At 45.3% G+C, this 21,814-nt stretch overlaps 1 protein-coding gene, 1 long non-coding RNA gene and 1 pseudogene across 7 annotated transcripts in view; 1 reads left to right on the top strand and 2 right to left on the bottom strand.

Annotated features, from left to right (window-relative positions):
• SYN3 (synapsin III) overlaps window positions 1-10,540 on the bottom strand; it is a 454,689-nt gene extending 444,149 nt beyond the window's left edge. Inside the window, exon 1 of one of the 5 annotated variants that reach the window (XM_072741870.1) lies at window positions 10,386-10,540. The gene's annotated coding sequence lies outside the window, so the exon portion shown is untranslated. Of the gene's footprint in view, window positions 1-4,749; window positions 5,235-9,381; window positions 9,943-10,385 lie in introns of those variants that run through there. The other 4 variants (XM_072741871.1, XM_072741873.1, XM_072741872.1 and 1 more) reach the window with 4 other exon arrangements.
• Window positions 1,593-1,865, bottom strand: LOC112929066 (non-histone chromosomal protein HMG-17 pseudogene; annotated as a pseudogene).
• Window positions 10,541-10,656: 116 nt separating the features above from the next.
• Window positions 10,657-21,814, top strand: part of LOC112929068 (uncharacterized) — an 86,233-nt gene continuing 75,075 nt past the window's right edge. Inside the window, exons 1-2 of one of the 2 annotated variants that reach the window (XR_003236864.2) lie at window positions 10,657-10,902; window positions 21,593-21,733. This is a non-coding gene — a long non-coding RNA (uncharacterized lncRNA). The remainder of the gene's footprint in view (window positions 10,903-21,592; window positions 21,734-21,814) is intronic. The other variant, XR_003236860.2, reaches the window with a different exon arrangement.

Raw genomic sequence — 21,814 nt, 5'->3', positions numbered from 1 at the left:
CCCTTGCCACTGACATCCTATAATTTAATTGTTTTGTAGTTATTTTCCATTCCCCCATCAGAATATAACATCTTGTCTGTATGTTCATTGATCCCAGTACCTAGCACACTGCCTATCACAGTATAAGAACTCAATAAATATTTGTTAAATGGATAAATACATAAACCCAAGGGATGAAAATTCAATGATGAAATTCCCCAATGCTTTGAACTTGGAGCTATGAGGGGAGCACCCCTCAAATTACCTGCTCAGTTGGCCCCTGAGTAAAGAGCATTCCAGACCAGAATATTTAAATCAGTTACTAGAGTTTTGCAACTGGATTAAACACAACATTTCCCTTCTGAGTGCTTAGTTAGGTGACAGCCATGAAGGTGAGTGAGGAGGGAATAAGGCTGCAAGCAAATGCATTCTAAAAATAATGTCACATGAGGTTTCCTGAAAATTTATACAAAACTATCCAGAAATACTACTAATGTGGGCAAAGAAGTTTGAGGTAAGATTGAAGGGGAAAAAAACCACGTCTCTGTAATATCTTTCGGTGGAGAACAAATAAATTAGCCATTTACAGAACACCTACTCTATATATGTTCAGGCACTCTTTAAAGGTTCTCATTTAAGCCTCCATCTACCCTCAAGGTGAGGTATACTGATCCCATTTTCATAAGTAAAAAAAAACACGGAGAGGTTAAGTAACATGGCCAATGCCAGAAAATGATATACGAGGTAATGTTTTGAACTAGTGCTTTGAACTCAGGTCTATGAAGCTTTCAAACTCTTTTTTTTACTTTGGATTTTAGAAGCAGTATTCAGAGGTAAGAGGGTGAACACTATGCAGAGGAGCCAAACAGGACATGCCAAACTCAAATAGGAAATGCCAGCCTGGACACAGGTGGCCAGGCTCTTCTCTAAAACTTTTCAAAGACCAGCATAGATAAGTATGCAAAGCAAGTTGCTGATTTCTTTTCAGTAAAATTATACTGAGCATCTACTCTGTAACAGTTCCCAGGCTCAAGGTTTCTACACATATTATTTCACTTAATTTTCATTATCATTAAAAAAAACTGTTAAACACATTTAATGGTATTAAAGACTGTTTATCTGAACAGAATAGCATTATAACTACAAGCAAGCAAGGACACTTAAAAATTCTCCATCCCCTACCCCATGCAGGTGAGGAATTTTATAATTACTTTAAAGACAAAGCAGTAGAAAGACCCAAACAACTGCATATAGACTTTGTGTTGCTACTTCTCTTATTCTAAATCAGTGTTTTACACACTAGTTTGCACATGACATCTTGATGACAAAGGTGTAGAAGGTGGACTTACCCACTGGACAGCCTCCACCATCAGTATACTCTCCCTCTATTTATCTGCTACCTGCTCCCCTCCAACTTCCACCCATTGCTGCTAGCTTTGCCCTTCAGCCCTGCAGAAAACTTATAATTCCTCTCTCCTGTAATAATCATTAGGATATTTGAAGCATGGTATTAAGATGATTCTTTCTCTGTATTTTTATGAAGCTTGATAAAAAATTAGTATTTCAAACTGTATAGTCACCAGAAGTACATAGTTACCAAAAATGCACACACTTCACTTGGCATCTCCACCACCTTCAGCTTTCTGTGCCTGGTCTGTTTTGGCATCTCCATTTCCTGCAGGGTTATTTCCATCCTTGCCAGCATTATCTTTCCCCTTTTTTCCCTTTGTGTACCTTCTCTCCCTTTTTGCGGGGGCCTTTTTAAGCTTGCGCTCTGGCTTTGGAGGAGCAGGTTTAGCAGATAACCTTGCAGATCTTCTCTGTGGCTCATCCTTCACCTTGGCTTTATTTCCTTTAGCATCTCCTTCAGCCTTTCTTTTGGGCATGGTGGTGACAGCGGCAGGGCATAAGCACTGTACGTGGGGATGCAGTGGTGCACGGGCTTTGGCTGATCCAGGGGTTGCTCTCGCCTCTTCTTCTTCACATTGCTCCAAGATGACTCTTTCATTACATTGATCAAGGAAGGAGTCAAGTATCTGCATTGCTCTTTTTAATAATCATTTTTTAAAAATATTTTATTTATTTATTCACAGAGACACAGAGAGAGAGGCAGAGATACAGGCGGAGGGAGAAGCAGGCTCCACGCAGAGAGCCTGACATGGGACTGGATCCAGGGTCTCCAGGATCACGCCCTGGGCTGCAGGTGGCGCTAAACCGCTGCACCACCAGGGCTGCCCTTAATAATCATTTGATAGCTTTTTATTTCTGAGTGTACATCTCTGCATATCCAAGACATTGACATCTACCTCCCCATTAGGCAGCCCCACTGATTAAATTCCACATTTTGGGAAACATGCAGCTTAGTTGGAAAGACAAAGAACAGAGACCACATGTCATGTGGCAAATATTCCTGTAGTGGTATAAATTAGGTGCCAGCCATTACCAAGAAAAGGGGTCAGAGTCCCACCCAGTTCATCCACTAAGAAGGATTGCTGGGATGTCTGGGTGGCTCACCGGTTGAGCTCAAGTCTGCCTTGGCTCAGGACATGATCCCAGGATCCGGGATCGAGTCCCGCATCGGGCTCCCTGCATGGAGCCTGTTTCTCCCTCTTCCTGTGTCTCTCCCTTTCTGTGTGTCTCTCATGAATAAATAAATCTTAAAAAAAAAAATAAGAAGGATTGCTGACCTGTGAGTTAGACTCTCATGAAATACAGCTTGCATTTGTGAGGCTCCTGAAGGAAACTGGCCACATCTCATACTCAGCTTGCTTACCACTCTTCTTTCATGTTTCAGACACCTGCCACAATGCCAAGCGCAGGTAAAATGTTCAATGATTCTTACCTCAACCCTTTGGCACTTCAAAGGAGCCAAATACACAAATCTCACAAATTCTGGTGAGAATACACAAAGGTGAGAATAGCTAAATTCAAATGATGCCAAATTTCTCAGATAAAGATTTAAAAAAAAAAAAACTCATTAATAACAATACACCTTCAAAGACCTAAGTGAATGAGTCTTGGTCTCCATCCCTGCCATCTATTGACTCACTGAGTGACAGAGAATAAGTCACCTAACTTCTCTGGACCTCCATTTTTCTCAGCTATAAATTGAGAGCCTTGTCCAAAGGATTCACCTCCAGACCCAGGGTCCCCTAATTTTCTGCTGTCCCAGATATTAAACTGGATAGTCCACATTAATCTGGCCAGACTAGTCAATCTTAAAATCAGTACTTGCTTTATAGTAGAAAGAAGAGCATGCATGGAAGCAAAGGTAGGTAAGGATTCCAGCTCCAGCCCTTTCATTATCCTAAGACATGCCACCATCCCAGTATGGTCACCTGCACAAATACCAGTCTCAGCGTTTACTGTATGATGATCTTGAGTAATTTCTTATCTGTAGAGTGAGGTTAATTCCATCTACTCCCAGTGCTACTGAGGGAGTGAAATGAGTTAAAACATGTGTACAGCCCTACACTTACAGGACCCATGCTGCATGTTCCTTTATTCAAAGATTCTTTACCTATCCAACCCACTTCATCAACAGCCTCAGATCACAAAGGCTTTTTGTGATCCAAAGCACAGACAGCCAGAGCTATAAGGGTTCTAAAAGTCAGTCCAACTCCCTCCTGACCCTGTGATTGACAAATGCAGAAAACAAGGCTCCAAGAGACACAGCGACTTGCCCAAGGGCCCATATGTTCTTCAGCAGCAAAGCCTGACCCAGAACACAGGGCAGCTGGTACCAAGGGTTATACAAGACACAGAACACTTTGAAGTCTCTACTCTCCCCAAGGAAAGTGGTAACTCCCCACACATAACTAAATTCCGAAAAATAAAAATAACAGAACTTTCATTTCTGTATTGTTTGGAGTGTTGCAAGAGGAAAGTAGCATCAGAGCCTATCTGTAAAATGCAGGCTTTCTTGAATTACAATGAAATGAAGGTCAGAGTTTTTTATCATCAGCCTTTTCCAGTTATTTAGCCACCGTCTTCTCACCCCACTCCACCCCATTTCTACTTTTTTAAATTTACACCTTGAGGCTGACACGCTTACACTAGGACCTCTTTGGGCAAGGTGAGAAGTTTCAGGCTGGGGCAATAATCTATGCCCCACTAAAAACACACAAGAAAACTGTCACAGCTAAGCTATCCAATAATGCAAAAATAATTCTCCTACCTTAGGAGCTCCAGCACAGGACAACTAGGAAAGCCAAATTAAGGCACACCGATAACTCAAGGGTCAGGACCCCAAAGTTCCCCTCAAAGGACATGATCAAAATCCCTGAGACCATTCAGATGTTTCTAGAGAAACCTCAGCCCAGAGTCTACCAAGGGCTGCTCAGCTGAGTGGGGGCATTGAAGAGAGAATCCAGACAATATGAGGAGGGGCCTGGGTGATAGCTGGCTCCAGGGAGAAAGCCCTCACCTGACATTCCACTGCTGCCCAAGATTGCCAGAGCAAAGCATTCAACTACAGAGATCATTTGATAGAAAGCTACAACAAGAACATGCTTGTTTATAGCTTCTGGTCAGACACTGTGGCCAGTATCTCCCAGAATTTAGATATCCCTAATCCAAGCCTCACACTGTGCACTTGACCAAACAGACCCAAAGAGGGAAACAGTCCTGCCCAAGCTCACACCACATGCCAGGGCTATCAGATGGAGCCTAAGCTTGACCTTCAGCCTAGAGCTGTTCCCTCTCTCTAGACCTCTAGTCTAGAGCTCCTCCCTGCTAGGCCCACTCCCTCTTCCGAAACCCTAGGCTCACCTCCTGATTCTGAGGATCCTGACAGGTTGAACAATGCCCAGAAGCAGGTGGCAGTTTAGCAATTCATCCAGGGGGACATTTGCAGGCCAGGGCAGCCGGGGGCTGTGCCCGTACCCAGTGGCAAGGAGAGACTGCCGCGTGGAACTTTGAAAGGTTCCTCCCTAAAGGATCCTCCTCCTGCTGCTGCTGCTGCTGCTGCTGCTGCTGCTGCTCCTCCTCCTCCTCCTCCTTCTTCCCTCTCCCTCCTCCTCCTCTGTAGTACTACGGAGACATGTGCTCTGCTTGGGAGGAGGTAAGGGGGAAGATGCAGCTGTTTATTGGAAGGAGAAGGGCAACAATCTGCTAAGCTGGGCTATACACTCACCCCTAGCAGAAGAGGAATGGAAAAAAAATAGATCTATCTGCTACCACAGAATAATTAACCCTTGGGCTCCAGCTTTGCTCCTCACACAGCTGAAGCAGGGAGAGAAACAATACACTTAACCAATGGAGCGCCAGCCAAAGCCATTACATCATCGGTCAGCACTGTCATTGGCTAATAATTCCTAGAAGGAAAAATTCTGCTTTTAGGTGCTTAACCCTTTCATGTTCATCATAGCAATGACTCAAGTATTTGGTAAAGCCACTGGTTCCTGGACTTGTTTTTACCAGGATCATGTGGGCTGCTTTCTAAACATACAGATCACTGTGCTGCATCTGGAACCATAGAGCCCTCAGAGGGAAGACGGGTATCTGTATTTTAAATAGCGTATAGAGTGCGAGGACTACTACTGGTCTATTTAGAAAATCTCCCTCTCCAAAAGATAAAAGAGATACTGTTTTTCTGAGCATTTATTATGTACCCAATACTTTATTGTATCATTTCATTTATTTCCTACACTAAGCAATGGACATTATTGGCTCCATTTCATAGGTATAAAAAGTACGGTTCAGAGAGAATAAGTCACTTGCTCAAGAGATGGAGGCTGGCTTTGAAAACCTGGCTGTTTGCACTCTACCTGGCTACCCCTCTGAAGCTCCCACTAGAAGTCAAACTAAGCCATTTGTCTGCTTATTGCCTCCAGGGCTATAGAAAATACAGAAAACCCTCACAATAAGTTAGAAAATGCAAGTAACCTGTGAAGAACTGGGGAATGAAGAGAACACTGAATTCCCATAGCAGGATTTTAGGGATCATGAGCCCTCCAGAGAACCATCTCTTTCTAGGGCTCCATCTTTCTCCTTCTGCTGCAAATCTCAGCTTAGCTGCCATTTTCTCTAGGAAGCCTCCTCCTACTCCCAAACCTGGGGTAGATGCCCCTGCTCCAGGCTCCTAAGGTCCCCTATATCAGTGGACTGCAGCTGCTTGTTTACTGGGTAAACTCCACAAAATTAGAGCCATTTCTACCTTCTCCACCAACATATGCCCAGCACAGTGCCTGCCATTTGTGAGTACTCAGTCTGGATTGAAGGGAGAGGGAGAAGGGAGGTAAGGCCCTTGCTAGAGTTCTAAATGGCATCATGCCAAGATGGGAACAGCAAAGCCCTGAAAGCCATAAGGTGCACATAAACAAAGTGACCCCGGGCAAGTTTATTTGGGAGCCAAGGGAAGGCGGCTGGTTTCTTCATCTGATAATGAAGACAAGAGCACTTCCCTTATAAGTAGGTATGAAGGCCAAATTAAAGAACCATCCAGGCTGTGATGTACTCCTTTACACTGTCTCTCCCTAGATCTCATCCATTTTGTTGGCTGACATCTAAGTGCTGACAACTCTCATATTTATATCTCCAGCCCAGACCTCCCCCTAGGCTCCATGTGGATGTCTCATGGGTATCTCTAAGACAGCACGTGAATTCCACAACCTGCTCCCTACCCAGTCTCCTCTACTCTGTTATTGGTGCTCTCAACCACCCAATCTATTTTTTTTTTTGTAATTGAGATGAAATTCATATAACACAAAATTAACCATTTTAAAATGCACAATTCAGTGGCATGTAGTATATTCATAATGTTGTACAACCACCACATCTAACTAGTTTCAAAATACTTTCATCAACCCAAAGGAAACTGTTTACCCTTTAAGCAGTTATGCCTCATTTACCCTTTTTCCCCAAGTCCTTGGCAAACACCAATCTGCTTTCTGTCTCTACGGATTTAGCTACTCTGGACATTTTATATAAATGAAATCATACAGCATATGACCTTTTGTATCTGTCTTTTTTCACTTAGCATGTCTTTGAGGTTCATTCACATTGTAGTAAAAGGAGCATTTCATTCCTTTTTATGGTTGAATAATATGCTACTCTAAGTATGTACTACATTTTGTTTATCCATTCACCTGTTGATGGACTTTTGGCATCCACCCAATCTTAAGCGATAAACCCACAGGTTACCCTTGATTCTTCTTCCCTTTCCTCTATTCCCAACACCTAATGTATCAGCAAGTCCTTGTCCATTTTATAACCAAATACAACTCTAGTCCTTCTACTTTTCTCCAACACCATTGCTGTTCTGTAGCAAAGACACCAACATTTCTCTATCATCTAACTCCTAATTTGTGATAAAAACCCATTCCTCTCCCTCCTCCGTTTTTCACTTGGTAGTTACATGAACCAGATCATCCATTAACTCTAACAATATTTACTGAACACTTTTCAGCATGGAATTTGCCTCCAAGCGGCATGACGGACAAAGTCATTATTAGGCTTAAAACCCCTCAATGATCTTTCACTGTGAATAAAATCCAAGCTCAGAATGGCCTTCCAAGGACCTGTCTACTGCTCCAAATTCATCTCAAGCTGTTCCCCAATCGCAATGGGCTCCATTCCTCCACCTCATGATCCTTGAACAAGCTGCTCTCTCTGCCTCTTAATCTTGGCATTGCTTGGCATTGTTGGGTCCTTCTCATCTCTCAGATCTCAATATAAACATCACTCCTCAATATGACCTCCCCTAGCCACTTTGTTAAGCAGATAGACGTCTCATTCATTTCACTCATTCAAGAAATATGTGTTAATCACTGTGCTGGGATCTTAGGATAAAGCAATATGTGACCTTCTGAAGCCTTCGGTCTAATGGGGAGGACCACTAACGAGGAAATAAATGAAATGAATGAACAAGTACTATGAGAGGAGAGTAAAAGGGAGGGGACCTGCCTCACACAGGATGGTCCAGGAGGCCTTTTTGAGGAGGTTATACTAAAACTGAAGAATGAGAAAGTCAGTCGGGAAAAGGGCCAATTACTCTCTATCACTTCCTTCCTGGTTGTGCAATGGGATGTTCTATCCTTAAATGTTTGCTCCTGAAAAATCAAAGCATTTAATGTCTTGTCTCTTCCCTGATAGACTGCACTGTATTCCCAGTACCTAGGACAGCACCCTGCCATTTAGGAAGCACTCAATGCACATTGTTGAATTAATAATTGATATATAAATGAATTAATTAACAAGCCACCAATAAAATCACTTCATAAAGTGTAACAAGTCATTATTTTGATTGCTGCTGTTGTTACTGCTATTATTTTATGGCAAAAGGACACATACTCTGTTGGGTTTTGGAAAAGACTGGGTTAGCTATAAAATAAGAGTAAAAATACTTGACACAGAATACTACTAGACAACTAGGAGAGAATGCATATAGATACCAGGCACTCAATAACGGGAAGTGGTAGTCATTGTGGCTATTATTATTGTTAAAAGTCCTTTCCTCTAAAACGTCTATTTATCCAGCTCTAACTTCCCAACCTACTTTCAGACACAGTCAAGAAGTTTAACGGTGAGAGAAAGGAACACTTTTTAAATGCCTGTTCTGCACCAGATGTAGTGCTAACCAATTTCTGTCAAGTTGTTACATTTACTTCCCAAGGCCACCCTGCAGAGGTGGCTGCTGCGGTACAGTTCTCAATCCCCCTCCAAGACCAAGGCTCCTTACTCTTCTATGCTCCACCTCCAGGAGTGCTGGCCGAGTCCTTCTTCAGGAACTGTCTTGCTGAAGGGACAACCAAAGTTATGCCCCACCCCTGCATCTACTGGCTGGTCAACATGGGGCTTCAAAGGCTTGGCCCCCCCCCCCCCCCATGCCTCAGTTGAGGCCTCTTTTGCACTGCACCACAGATTCACTTCTCCCTCTGCCCAATCCTGTTTTTCTCACCCCTCACCCACCTTGGATCAGTGAAACTACTCCCCCAAAGTTCCCCTACAGACAAACCTCAGAATCTCTGAGTCTTTTTTTCCGGGGAACCTGACCTAATAAAGGTAGTTATATTTCCTTTTAAATCAGAAAACTGAAATTCAGAAAGATTGATTACATCCTCCAGGCACATAGCTAAAGTGACTGTCTGGTCTGACTCTCGGGTGACACCTTGCTTTTTACAACCTCTCACCGTTGAGACTGAGCCTTTGTAAGACAGAAAGAGAAGGGCAGCGGTACCCTTCCCAATCCTCCAGGGCCCATCCCTGATAGCAAGGTTGAGGTCCAAGCCTCCAGAAACAATATTAAAATGGCCCCCAGGTTGCAGAAGCAAGTGTCACACGGACGACAGTCCCTGGCCCAAATGCATGCCCAGCGGCCGGGGAGCAGGGCTCCTGGGCAGTTGCGACGGTCTTCCCCACCCAGAGTATTCACTCCCAAGTCTGAACAGCAGCTACACTTACCAGCTCGCCGCTGCTCCAGGCTCCACCTATTTTCCACAGAGCTGCCAGAGGGATTCCTCCAGTGCAGCCCATCCCAGGACAGAATCCGAGGCAGTCCAAGGCGGCATTCGAAGGCCTGAGCGTGGATCGGCCCCCTCCCTGCACGCCGACAGCCCATTTCCTACCCACAGTAAGCCCTGGTCCTACGCGATCTCCTGATGGGAGATGGACCTTTTCGGCTCCCTAACCTTCGCTCAAGAAAATCTCTCTGGAATCCCCGCTCCCCCCGGCTCTCAGCGGGGCTGACCCTCCGACTCCTCCAGTCCACACTCGGCGGTCACCGCCGCTCCGAAGCCCTCCGGGCTCGCTCTCCACCTCGTGCGCCCGGTACTCGTGTTGGGTAACTGTCCCTCCCACCGCCCCCCTCCGCCCCAGGCGCCCCTCCAAGGCCCGTCTTCGCGCCTCAGGGCTCAGCACAGCGCCTGGCACACACGCGGGGAGCCGGGTAAATGCTGAATAAAGAAATACGTGGGGCGCGGTACGAAGGGCCAGTCTCCGGGCGAGCTCCGCCGGGAGCCGCTCGGACACCTCCTGCGCCTCAGGGCGGCGGCAGAGAGGCGACAGCGCGACACACCTGACCCCGAGCCCCGGGCCAACAGGTCCTCAAGTCTCCGGAGACCCGGGCCGAGCGCGGGTCCCGCCGGATGCCGCCGTCCCGCGCCCCTCAGGCTCCCGGGCCCCAGGCAGTTCCCGCGCGCCGACCTGTGGGTCGCAAGGTCGCAGGGTCGCAGGGTCGGGCCCCGGCCGGGCTGCGGCAGCTGCGGGAGGGCGCGCGGCGCGGCGGCTCGTCGCCTCCCTCCCGCGCCCTCCGCGCGCCCGCCTCCCGCGGGCACAGGGCCGGCGCGCGGGGGACGCGGCCGGGCGCGAGGACGCCGCCGGCAGCGGGTCTGAGGCGCCGAGGGCAGGAGGGGGCTCCCAGTTTCCGTAGCCCCACAAAGTCTACTTCGCGGCGGCGCCCCTCTTACCGTGCGAGCCGCCAGGAAGCCGGCGCCCGGGGCGGGGGGTGGCGAGGTGGGTGGCTCGGCCGCGGCGCCCGCCTGAGGATGCGCTCCGGGCCCGCGAGCTCAGCCTCCGCGCCCCACCGCGCTCCAGCGTCTCCCCTCGGCCGCCTGGCCTCCCCGCCGCTCCCCGCCGCGCCGCGCCGCACCGCGCCGCGCCGCCCCATTGGCTCGGGCGGCCAGGCCCCGCCCCCGGAGGCCCCGCCCCCCGGAGGCCCCGCCCCCGCCGCCCCTCCCCGCGCCTCCCCCCGCAGCGATCCTCACCGCTCCACGCGGGGAAAGTTGCTCCCAGACTCTGAGCTCCCTCCCCTGGCTCAGGCAGCCGAGTGCGGTGATGGTGCTGCCTCTCTAGCGTCCCGACGCCCCTGGGGGAGCGCGAACAGTGCAGCGCCCTTGGAAGCCAGCTTTGAGAAAGGCACCTGACCTCCCAGGACCTCAGGAGGCGCCCCGAGAAACCCGGCCGCACCGTCGGCGCGCGTCTCAGGTAGTGCGGTGGGCACCCAGCGCCCGGGGTGCCACAGGGACAGGACAAAGTCTGTCGCCCTCCTGTAGCTTGCATGGGGCCTGGGTGGGGGCAAGCTAAATGCAGGGAGACGAAGAAGATCACGTCAGATTGTTATGGCCGAGAAAGGTGATTTTAAATAAGAAAGGGGGTCAGGGACGCTCTGAGTAAGATGGTTCCCTGCGGCCACCTGGGGAGGTGGGAGTTGTTCTGAGAGTTGAAATGTAAACGGGATTCCCCGGCTGGAGGAAGAGCGTGGCCGGCAGGGGGCAGCAGATGCAGCGTGGTTCTGCGGCCGGAACCGAGACCGGGAGGGCCCGGAGCGCCGAGCAAGGGCAAGGTGCGCTGGGCTGGAGAGGTGGCCGGGGCGGAATTCCCCAGAGCCCCGAGGGCCACCCCGGGGAGCTTCGGCTTGTTGGAAGGACAAAAATAAGCGACCGAAGAAGGGTTTTAGGGGAGGGAGGGCCATGACATGTTTAAAAGATATGCTGTTGTGTGGAGAATAGATTTTGGAAGAGAAAGCATGACAAAGCAGGGGGTCAGTTTAGGAGGTGTTTTGCTCACGCTACCGTAACAAAATACGGAAGGCTGGTTGGCTTAAACACCAGAAATGTATTTTCTCACAGTTCTGGTGGTGAAGAGCAAGGTGCCAGCGTGGCCTCTTTCTGTTGAGAGCTCTCCTCCTGGCTTGTAGATGACTGCCTTCTCCCTGTATCCTCCAGGGCAGGGAGAAATAAAGAGAGCAAGTTCTGTCGTGTCTCTACCTATAAGGACACTGACCCCATCATGAGGTCCCCACTGGCAACTCAGGGTCCCACTGTATGGCAAAAATGAGTTGTTACTCAGTCACAATCTGCCCCCTTAGGCAGGTACACACATCTCAGTACGCCAGTCTCTACCCTGCCCTGCTCTATCACATCTTGCCAACTTCACTTGTTACATTACTGCCTGTCACCAAAGTTCATGATTCCTGAGCTAGTCTTACTCCCTTAGTTACTAAGGCATCATCCAAATCTAGTTACCCTCCAAAGGTCCCATCTCCAAATACTATCCCATTGTGGGTTAGGGCTTCAATATGTGAATGGGGGGGGGAGCATAGTTCAGTGCATAACAGGAGGAATCTGCAGAAACCCAGGCAACGGATGACATCACCTTAGACCAAGGTGCTGACAGTGGAGAGGGAGAGAGGAGACCAATTGAAATACATTTTTAGAGTATCCTGGATAGGCTTGATGATGATTGGATTTAGGGAATGAGGAAAACAGATTAACAAAGAATGACTCCCAGGTGTTTAGCTCAAGCCATCCATGGGATAATGGTGCTGTTACTGACATGGAGACTAGGAAGGAACAGGCTGGAGGCAGAAGGAAATTAAAAGCTCTACCGTGCACATTCTAAAGACCCATGAGGCAACTTACAACAACAACAGTGTCAGGTTCTCTTCAAATTGTTTTGCATATATTAGCCAATTGTACATATAATTCTCATACTAATCATATAGTAGAAAAGTACTCTCATTGTCGCCATATCACAGATGAGGAAATGAAGGCACTTGAAAGGCTTAAGCAACTTGCCCAAAGTGAGGGCTGGATACCCAAGTGTAAAGCACAGATGTGAGTCTGGGACTGGAGATGTTCCCCGGGGTAGTGTTCTGACCTGAGGCATCATGAGAGGAGAGGAGAGCCAAGGACTGAGCCCTTGGAAGTTTGTCTTCCAACATCTCCATTTACTGCATTACCCTTAGCAAGTGACCTCAGTCAACAGGAGGGAGTGACCCAACTGTAGTAACTAAGGGAGTAAGACTAGCTCAGGAATCACAAACTTTGGTGACAGGCAGTAATGTAACAAGTGAAGTTGGCAAGTTGTGATAGAGCAGGGCAGGGTAGAGACTGTGGCATACTGAGATGTGTGTACCTGCTTAAGGGGGGCAGATTGTTACTGAGTAACAACTCATTTTTGCCATATAGTGGGGCCCTGAGTTGCCAGACGGTCTGAGTTTTATTAAAGGGTCAGAAAACCAAATGATGTTAAATCTCCAGGTTTTCACATGTTGGCAATTAACTTTAAAAAAATTTAAAGGACTGTGTGAGCCAAGAATGTTGAGCAAAATCAAACCCATGTACAGGCAGGATTTGCCCCTTTGGCTACTACTTTCCACCTCTGTATTAGGCAATACCTCAGATTCTTCCTAAGTTTCTGTTCACACCCAGATAATGACAATCGTGGACATAAGAGGATCAAGGAAATCTCAACTCAAAAACCCAGTATAGTCTTTGATGGTATTTGGCCCATCTCTGCCTCTACCCACCTGCCATATCCTTTCTAAGCTTCCATTTCCCCACCTGTGAAATGATGTCAGAGAAGAGCTCCCCTAAGATACCTCCCAACTCTAAGGTTTGGACTTATATGTAGTTTTCAAAAAAAAAAACAAAAAACTATTGGCTTTCAAATATGCACAGGAGAGTTGCTTGGGGAAAAAAATGGAAAGGGTGTTCTTGTCTGGGTCTATAAATTCAAAAAGCTTCACTAGTATCAGTTTTAAACAAAGAGAAGAAACAGGAAGTAGGATGGAAGTGTAGAGGAAAAAATCAGGCAAATTATGGCATGGAAAATTATTTTTTATTGCACTATGAGTAAGAAAAGAAAAGGCAGTTAGATGCAGAAGTGTTTAATGGTTTCTGTTGAAAATTCAATGTATCATAGCCAGTTCTCTATATTTATCGCCAAGGGTTTTGCAGTAATGAGATTCTCCCATCATGTATTGGAGGTCAGCTGCATTCCAGCATTATTTATTCTTATGTGCTGAGCTTATGTAATAAAAAGAATCTGAAAACAGATAATGACTCTCCATAGTCAGTCCCTTTGTCCCCACCTGAGTGTTGCTTAAAGATGGAGAAAGAGCTTATGACTTTATAAATTGCTGGGTTTTGTAAGAGAGTGAGTGAATATGGGGTTGGAAGCTGGAACACTTGACACACAGTCATTGAACAACCTCTCTGCACCTTCTTTATCAATGAAATAATAATTTGACCAAAGGTGGCTTCCTAGAAGATATTTATACCTCCACATTTCTTTAGGGGAAGTGTTTCATTGTGTGAGGACCTGGCAATTCCCAGGGCCAGATCCTTCCATGACTTGCTTTCTCTCAGTCCCCAAAAATACTTGAGGGATGTCACCTAAGTTGGGCCAATTAGATGCACACTCCTGGAACTTTGTCTCTTCAGAAATTGACAAGGATGGAGAGAAAGAGATGGGCTGTGAGACTGATCAGACTGATTATGGCAGCAGCATCTCAGCATCCAAAAGAGGCTGGGCCAGTGGTTACTGCTTGGTCATGAATCTTGTTGGCCAACCTCCAAATTCCTTTGATTTCTGCCTGTTTCCCAAGCTTGATTCTTCATGCCATCCCATCCCCCATCCAATTTTATTTTGTGAATGTTCCATCTCTGCTAAATCCCCTTCTTGGGTTAACAGCCTACATTATTTCTCTTACTTTTAACCAAGAATCTTGACAGGCCCAGGAAGGAAAGAAACATATTGTATCATAGGATCCTTTCTCTGGGGAACAATTCAGCTCAGGAATTTGCATACATATGGATGCACCCACAGTGACAGGTGTACACATTGTCTCACCACTCAGTTGAGAAATCCAATCCTACAGGGTGGTGGTGGTTTAAAAAGCTATTTATTTTTGATAAGAAGGACCCGATCTGCTATTCTTATCTGATCTAAAAAAAGTGAGCAAGTCCTTATAATAACAAAACAACTGTAGAAATAAGCCCCTTTACATGTAAATTTTGTAGTTTGCGAAGTCCCTCATTTCATATGCTCTCCTGTGAGGTAGGCAGATTAGATAGTATTAATGGATTACAGTAATAATAGCTATCATTTATTGATTATTGATTATTGTGTACCAGGCACTGTGATAAGTGCTTTACATACCCAGAAAGCAACAACTCTGTTAAGGAAAGAATATTTCCATTTCATAGGGGAAATGGAGGCTTCCCCAAAGTCACTTAGCACAAAGTTGAGGTGAGAACTCAAAATGCTGTCTGACAATGAAGGCCATGTGTGCCTTTAACGCACACAGCTTGATATCGTGTAACAGAGCTAGTGAGTGACAGAGTGCAGGTGGAACCCAGGTCCCAAGTCAGGAAAGTTCCACTCTATTGGAACACCTATTCAGCTATGGCTTGTTCATACTTGCCAAAAAGGGCAGAGTTAATTTTGTTATCCAACCATAGGAAGATTTTTTTTAAAGATTCTATTTATTTATAAGAGCGTACAGACATGTGCGTGCATGAGCGAGGCTAGGGGGAGGGGGGAGAGGGAGAGAGAGAGAGAGAGAAAATCCCGACCCTGCACAGAGCTCAAGCCTGAGGTGGGTCTAGATCTCATGGCTCTGAGATCATGACCTAAACCAAAACCAAGAGTTAGACACTTTACTACTAAGGCGGCCAATGGCGAGATTTTTAAGATGACAAGAAAGATTTTCCAGTGTATCATCCTCTCTACCTTTCATGGTGCCTAAATCTGCACAAAGATGAATTGCTATAATTAAAGATTGATTGAGGGTACAAATGCAAATAAGCCTCTGAAAGTTAAAATGTAAAATCTTATCACCTACAGGAGTATAAAGCCTCTGGAGCCTATCCAAAGAGGGTTGACATAGTAATCGTCTCACTATGTATATGCAGATAATCATGTTGTATGCCTTAAATAGATACAATTTTTGTTTTAAAGTAAATTAATTAAAAAGCATAAAAAATAAATTTGATTTATAAAAAAAGAAAGATAAACGTGAGAGAACTTTTCAATTTCACCTATTTTATCTTTAGATTAAAAAATGTCTTAGAAAGATGAGGAAGTGAGGTATAGAATAAAAGAAAATCTGAAAACATTAATTTACTCCCTGACGTGAGGCAGTTCCCTTCATCTCTTACCCCTAGTAAAATGTGAGGAGTGTTTAGAAGGTCTTAATATCTACAGTTCTTTTCTAGAGTCTAGGTAAAGGCTCAGAGGGGGCATGGCATGGTCTGGAACTGAGACAAATTCTGAGCTAAAGATTTTGAGTGGTTTTATGGTTGCCTGTTTGTAACACAGAGCATTTTTGCTGACGTTGCAAAAGATTGTCATGGCAACCAGAAAAATAAGTTTCCAAATCCTTGGAGTCCCCCTTAAGGGGAGGCAGATGTCAGTGGGTGTTCCTTTGTAATTAAGGGTGCTTGAACGTTTTAGCTGATCAAGTCACTTTCAAGGTAATGTTCTAATACATCTGCCTTCACGACTCACTGGGAAGCAGCTGTATTGAGGCAGAAAGAAGACCAGCTCCTGCAGGATGGGCCATGAAGACACCTAGACAGCAATTCACATCACTGGTTTATATTTTGGTATATATTCTCACCAGTAGGTATGTATTTTGTCAGCATCCCAAGTGATACCATTGTATAATCAAGGTTGAGCACTGCTGAGCTGATTTTGAGTCCCAGACCCATGCTTCTTGTCTGGCTTAAGGTCTCAGGCTAGTGTCTTTACTTCTCCAAGCTTTGGGTGCTTCAGCTATAAAATAAGGTAATATAATCAGCTTTGCAGGACTATTGTGAAGCTTAACCAAGGAGCCTGGCCATTACCAAAACTTCAGTAGAGTTGCATTTGATTTAGGACTAGCATGGGATTGGGAAACCCACTTTTTTTTTTTTTTCTTCTTTGTATTAAAATCTCCTTGCGGCAGCCCCTGTGGCACAGCGGTTTAGCGCCACCTGCAGCCTGGGGTGTGATCCTGGAGACCCCGGATCGGTCCCATGTCAGGCTCCCTGCATGGAGCCTGCTTCTCCCTCTGCCTGTGTCTCTGCCTCTCTTTCTGTGTGTCTATGAATAAATAAATAAAAATCTTTAAAAAAATTTAAAATCTCCTTGCTTGCTGTCCGTTTCCACCACTTTGAGTGTCTGGAGTCTGTCAGCACAGAGACATAACAAAACCTACCCCTTCCACATCATTTTTCTTCCTTCCTAAACCCCACAGAATAATAACTCTACATAGGTTGGCCTCTATATAGACCCCCGCCATTTCAGACAAGCTCAATCACCAGAGGAATAACCAGGCAAGACAGAGAATGGATTCTTTTTCCTTTGACAACATGGAGAGCCAGTAACTGTAGCTGTTCAGAACATGAAAGTTGGCACTAGACTGTTTGAATCCTTGCTCTGCTACTTCTTAGATTTTGACTCTGGGCAAGCTGTTTGCCTGGGATCCTTATCTACACAGAGAGGGTGATAAATTTACATTCAGGAGTCGCAGGAGGGTGAAATTTATTAAAACATAGAAAATTAGGGCAGTCCCTGGCACATAATAAGTGGTCTTCAAGTGCTCCCATTTTACTTGCATTGAAATGATCAAATCCAAGATTTCTCCAAAAAGAACAACATAGATCTCATCATTTAGAGTTCAAACAATGAGCAGATCCCTTGATCCCTGAGTTACAAGAGACTGCAACCCAGAGGAGTGGAGCCTAACATTAAGCACCACTAGCTTCTTATTTGTCCCAGACTACAAGTATTTTATTTTTATTTTTTCCTTTAAGATTTTATTTATTTATTTGAGAGAGAGAACATGCACGAGAAGGGGGAGGAACAGAGAGAAGGGAGAAGCAGGCTCCCTGCACAGCAGGGAACCCAGTGCAGGGCTGGATCCCGGGACCCTGAGATCATTACCCAAGCTGAAGGCATATGCTCAACGGACTAAGCCACCCAGGTGCCCCCAGGCTACAAGTGTTTTAATGGACCATGGATTTTGCAACAGTATCAATCAAGTCTGGCACCTGCCTCTGACCCTACCCTCTTGGAGCCAGCTACGAAGACAGTAAAAAGTGTTCCTTTCGCCCCTTCCTCTTTCACTTTCTTCTTTTTCCTATGACCCCTAGAGATTATGGGCTGACTGTAGTATTTCACTTAGGCCCACCTTCCCTGGTAGGTACCCATATTGCAGGCAGGCCTCTGGAAGAATCATAAGAATCATGCCGATTGTCATCCTCATGGTGGCAGCTGCCAAGGAGGTACTGTACTAAGCATTCTGCAGTCATATGCTTATTGAATTATCCCAACAACTCTGAGAGATACGCATATACATGATTCCCATTTTACAGATTTGAAAACTAAGGCCTACAGTGGTAAATGAACTTGTTAAGATCACATACTCATACATAAAGGATCAGGAACCTAAGCACACAATTCAGTGGCTTTTGCCAGCATGCCCTTGGGCTGGCTCCATTGCACTGGGGGATGAGGCTTCTCCTGGCTTTCAAGCTCCTGGGGAAAGAGGAGAGTTTAACTTCCAGAGGCAGACAATTGCTTTGTCCAGAATGATCTCCATCCAGACATCAGAGAAGTGACCATTATATTAAGTGAGAGGATGCATGCAAAAGCACTGCTTGGTCTAAAAACTGCTGTGTAAGAGTTAGTATCATTTTCAACACCATCACATAGTGGCTTGTAAGTATTTGTCGAAAAAACGCATGGTTATGGCTTTTCCTTTCATAGAAGGAATGAAATAATGACAAAAGTTGGCCTTGGCCCTACTAGAGACCTGTATTCAAATCCCAATTTTGTCATTTAAGTGGTGTGTGACCCTAAACACTAACAATAATAATGATAAAAATTGTGCATGTATACTCCAGCATCTGGACTAGTGCTTCAGCTTCTACTACCTTACCTAGTTCTCTCAGTGACACTTTGAGATAGATATATTACCCCCAATTTACAGATGGAGAAACTAACTCAAAGTTGCACCGTTCATAAGTGGCAAAGCCAGGAATTGAACCCAGGTCTACATTATTTCTGTTCATTGCTCTGAACTTTTTAAAAGACTTCCCTATCTGTTGAATTTCTGTTCTGCCTGTTTTTCAGAGTGATCATGGTGATCAATTCCAATTTATATGACCTGTCCAGTAACCTGGATTTAAAGGCAGGATGGAACACAAGAAACAGTAGTCTTTTACATGGAAGAGAGCAGAGGGAGATTTTTTATTAGTGATACTAAAACACACTTCTGTGCTTGTAATTTTTGTGATAGAGTCACCTCCTTATGGGGAAATAGGATTGTGCATTAGGATTTTTGCCACCTCCAGAATCCCCATTAGGCTGCTGTATCAGCATTATGTGAAAAGCCCATTCCAGACAGGTGGAGTTATGAAATCTGCAATGTGCTGCTCTGGCTATAGCCACTGCTCCTAGTGTGAATATCTCTGCTCATTCATTAATTTCTCCTCTGGGAACTGGCAGTCTCTATCACTGTGTTACCAGGCAACCAAAACAGCACCTGCACAGGAGGTGAGCAAACCAATCAAGACAGTCAGGGGAGGAGCTTTACCTGGTTTGTCTGTGATTGGAAAGAGAGCTCTCCAGGTTCACTCAGGACTATGGCTACTAGAATCAGCAAAAGAGCTGAAGGGAACTCAGGAAATCCAAAACCTCTCATTTTAGATAACTAAATGGGGACCTGGTTGTGTGGAAATGAAGTCTTCAAGGTCACACAGCAACTCAAAGGCAGAATCAGGAGGACAAGTCAGATCTGATCCCTAACTGAGTGTCCCATTCCTTATACTTCACTGCTATCATTTAAAAAAATCGTGTGGGGGGGCATCATCTATGTTAGTTTCTCTGCTTGGTGGTGTGGGGGATGCAGAAAGCATGTAGACCATTCCTCATTCAGTCATCTAATCATTATTTATTATGCTTCCATATTTGGGGCAGTATAGCATGGTGGTCAAGGGCACAGGTCCCTATGGTCAGATGGAACACAAAAAAAAAACAGTCTAGGCACTTACCATTTATGGGAGAATTCAGGTTACTTAGCCTTTCTGTGCTTTACATTTTCTCAAATAAAATGGTGCTAAGGATGAGATAAAAGAAACAACTTATTGTGTTGTTGTTATGCCAGTCCAAAGGAAGGTTCCATCAATGTTTGTCATCCTTGGCAGGAACATGTGGGGCACTTGAGCTTGGATTCTGGAACCAGGCTGCCTGAGTTCAAGTCATGGCTCTACCTTGCACTCATTACATGATCATTGCTAAGTTACTTAAAATTTGTATGTTTTAGTTTCCTTATCTGTAAATGAGTATGATAATAGAATATCATAGTTTCATTATGGAGCTAAATTAATTTAATATACACAAAGGATTTAGAATAGTTTCTGGTTCATTATAAGTACTCTGTAAATTTTAGCTAATATGTTTCATCAACAAATATTTATTGAGTTCTTATGATGTACCAGGTACTGTCCTCAGAGCTGAGAGATATAAAAATGAACAAAATACACAAGTCTCTCTCAACTTTCATAGAACTATGGTTATCATTACAATCATAATCATGTATGTTTACTTCCTGATTCCTGCAGATTATAGGCAGGGGCAAGCGTTTGGGTCACAGTTGTATTATCTGTGCCTGGCACAAGGCCTGACAAGTAGTATATATTCAGTAAATATTTGTTTAATGAATACCAGGCACTACACCAGATATAGGACAGTGATTCTCAATGAGGGATGGTTTTGTTCTCCCAGGAAATATCAGACAGTGTCTGGAGATTCTGTGGTTCTTGCATCTTGGGGGAAGGGGAATCAGGTACTGGCAGCACTACTGGCATCTAGTGGGTAGAAGCCAGGGATGCTGCTAAATATCCTACCATGCACAGGCCAGCCTCTCACAACAAAGACTCATCTAGCCCCAATGTCAAGTGTGCCAAGGTTGAGAAACTCCAGTATAGCAGAGCAGAGATAAAGCCTCATAAAGACTCCTTCCCTCCAAAACCTCATGGTCTAGCAGGACCACAATAATACAGCACACTGCTCTGTGGGAATTGTGACAGAGCATTCTGAGCACATACAGAAGAAGCACCTGAACAGCAAAAGCTTCTGGTGGAGCTGATGTCTGAACTGATTTTTCAAGGACATGTATCATCTTCAGGCAAATTCCATGTGTGTTGGAGGATGTTTCAGGGCTTGAAGAATGTGTGTGTGTGTGTGTGTGTGTGTGTGTGTGTGTGTGTGTGTGTGTGTGTGTGTTGGGGGGCAGACAATGTGAGCAAAGGCTTGGAAACAAGGAGTTTCGTTTTGTTAAAATACAAGAAGCACGGGAAGCCTGGGTGGCTCAGCGGTTTAGCGCCGCCTTCAGCCCAGGGCGTGATCCTGGAGTCCCGGGATCAAGTCCCACGTTGGGCTCCCTGCATGGAGCCTGCTTCTGCCTCTGCCTGTGTCTCTGCCTCTCTCTGTGTGTGTGTCTCTCATGAATAAATAAATAAAATCTTTTAAAAAATTCAAGAAGCAGAGTGGGGAGCAGAGGCTTGGGCAGGAGATTATGGGGGACCCTATGATGCTTAATGTGAATGTTGGGCATGTTGTGATCAGCAAGAATTTTCCAAAGTTTGTTCTCTAAGCGCCGGTTATTTAAGATGTGCCCCAAAAGGGTCACAATCAAATAAGAATGAGAATGTGCTGAATACTACTCCTTTTCCCCATTTTTTTACTTACCTCCCCCCCTCTTACCTTTTGGAGATTTAAAAGGCTCCTTAGTATTCTACAGTTTCTGAAAAATCCTGCATTAAACAAACTTGATTCATTTTGTTTCATTTATCCCAGTCTTCCACAGTTATCTGACCATGGAAACTTCTTTCTTTTCTAGACATCTATCTTCATGGAGTCTACAGACCCTCTTTGGGATGAGGGGTCATAGGAGAACTATTGACTCTTTTTAAGCAATATCATGGCTGGATTCGTGTTTTAGGATAATCTCCCTGGCTCCTGTGTGGGGTGGATTCAGAAGGTAAGAAATATCTATGTATATTGTTTAAACGCTTGTCATGTTAATGTAACTTATTGATCCCTAGGCTATCTCCCCTACTAG

Source organism: Vulpes vulpes, chromosome 16 (genome assembly GCF_048418805.1).
Source record: "Vulpes vulpes isolate BD-2025 chromosome 16, VulVul3, whole genome shotgun sequence".
NCBI classification, from domain to species: domain Eukaryota; kingdom Metazoa; phylum Chordata; class Mammalia; order Carnivora; family Canidae; genus Vulpes; species Vulpes vulpes.
Note: the sequence above shows the minus strand (reverse complement) of the source record. Positions and strands in the feature narration are given on the sequence as shown.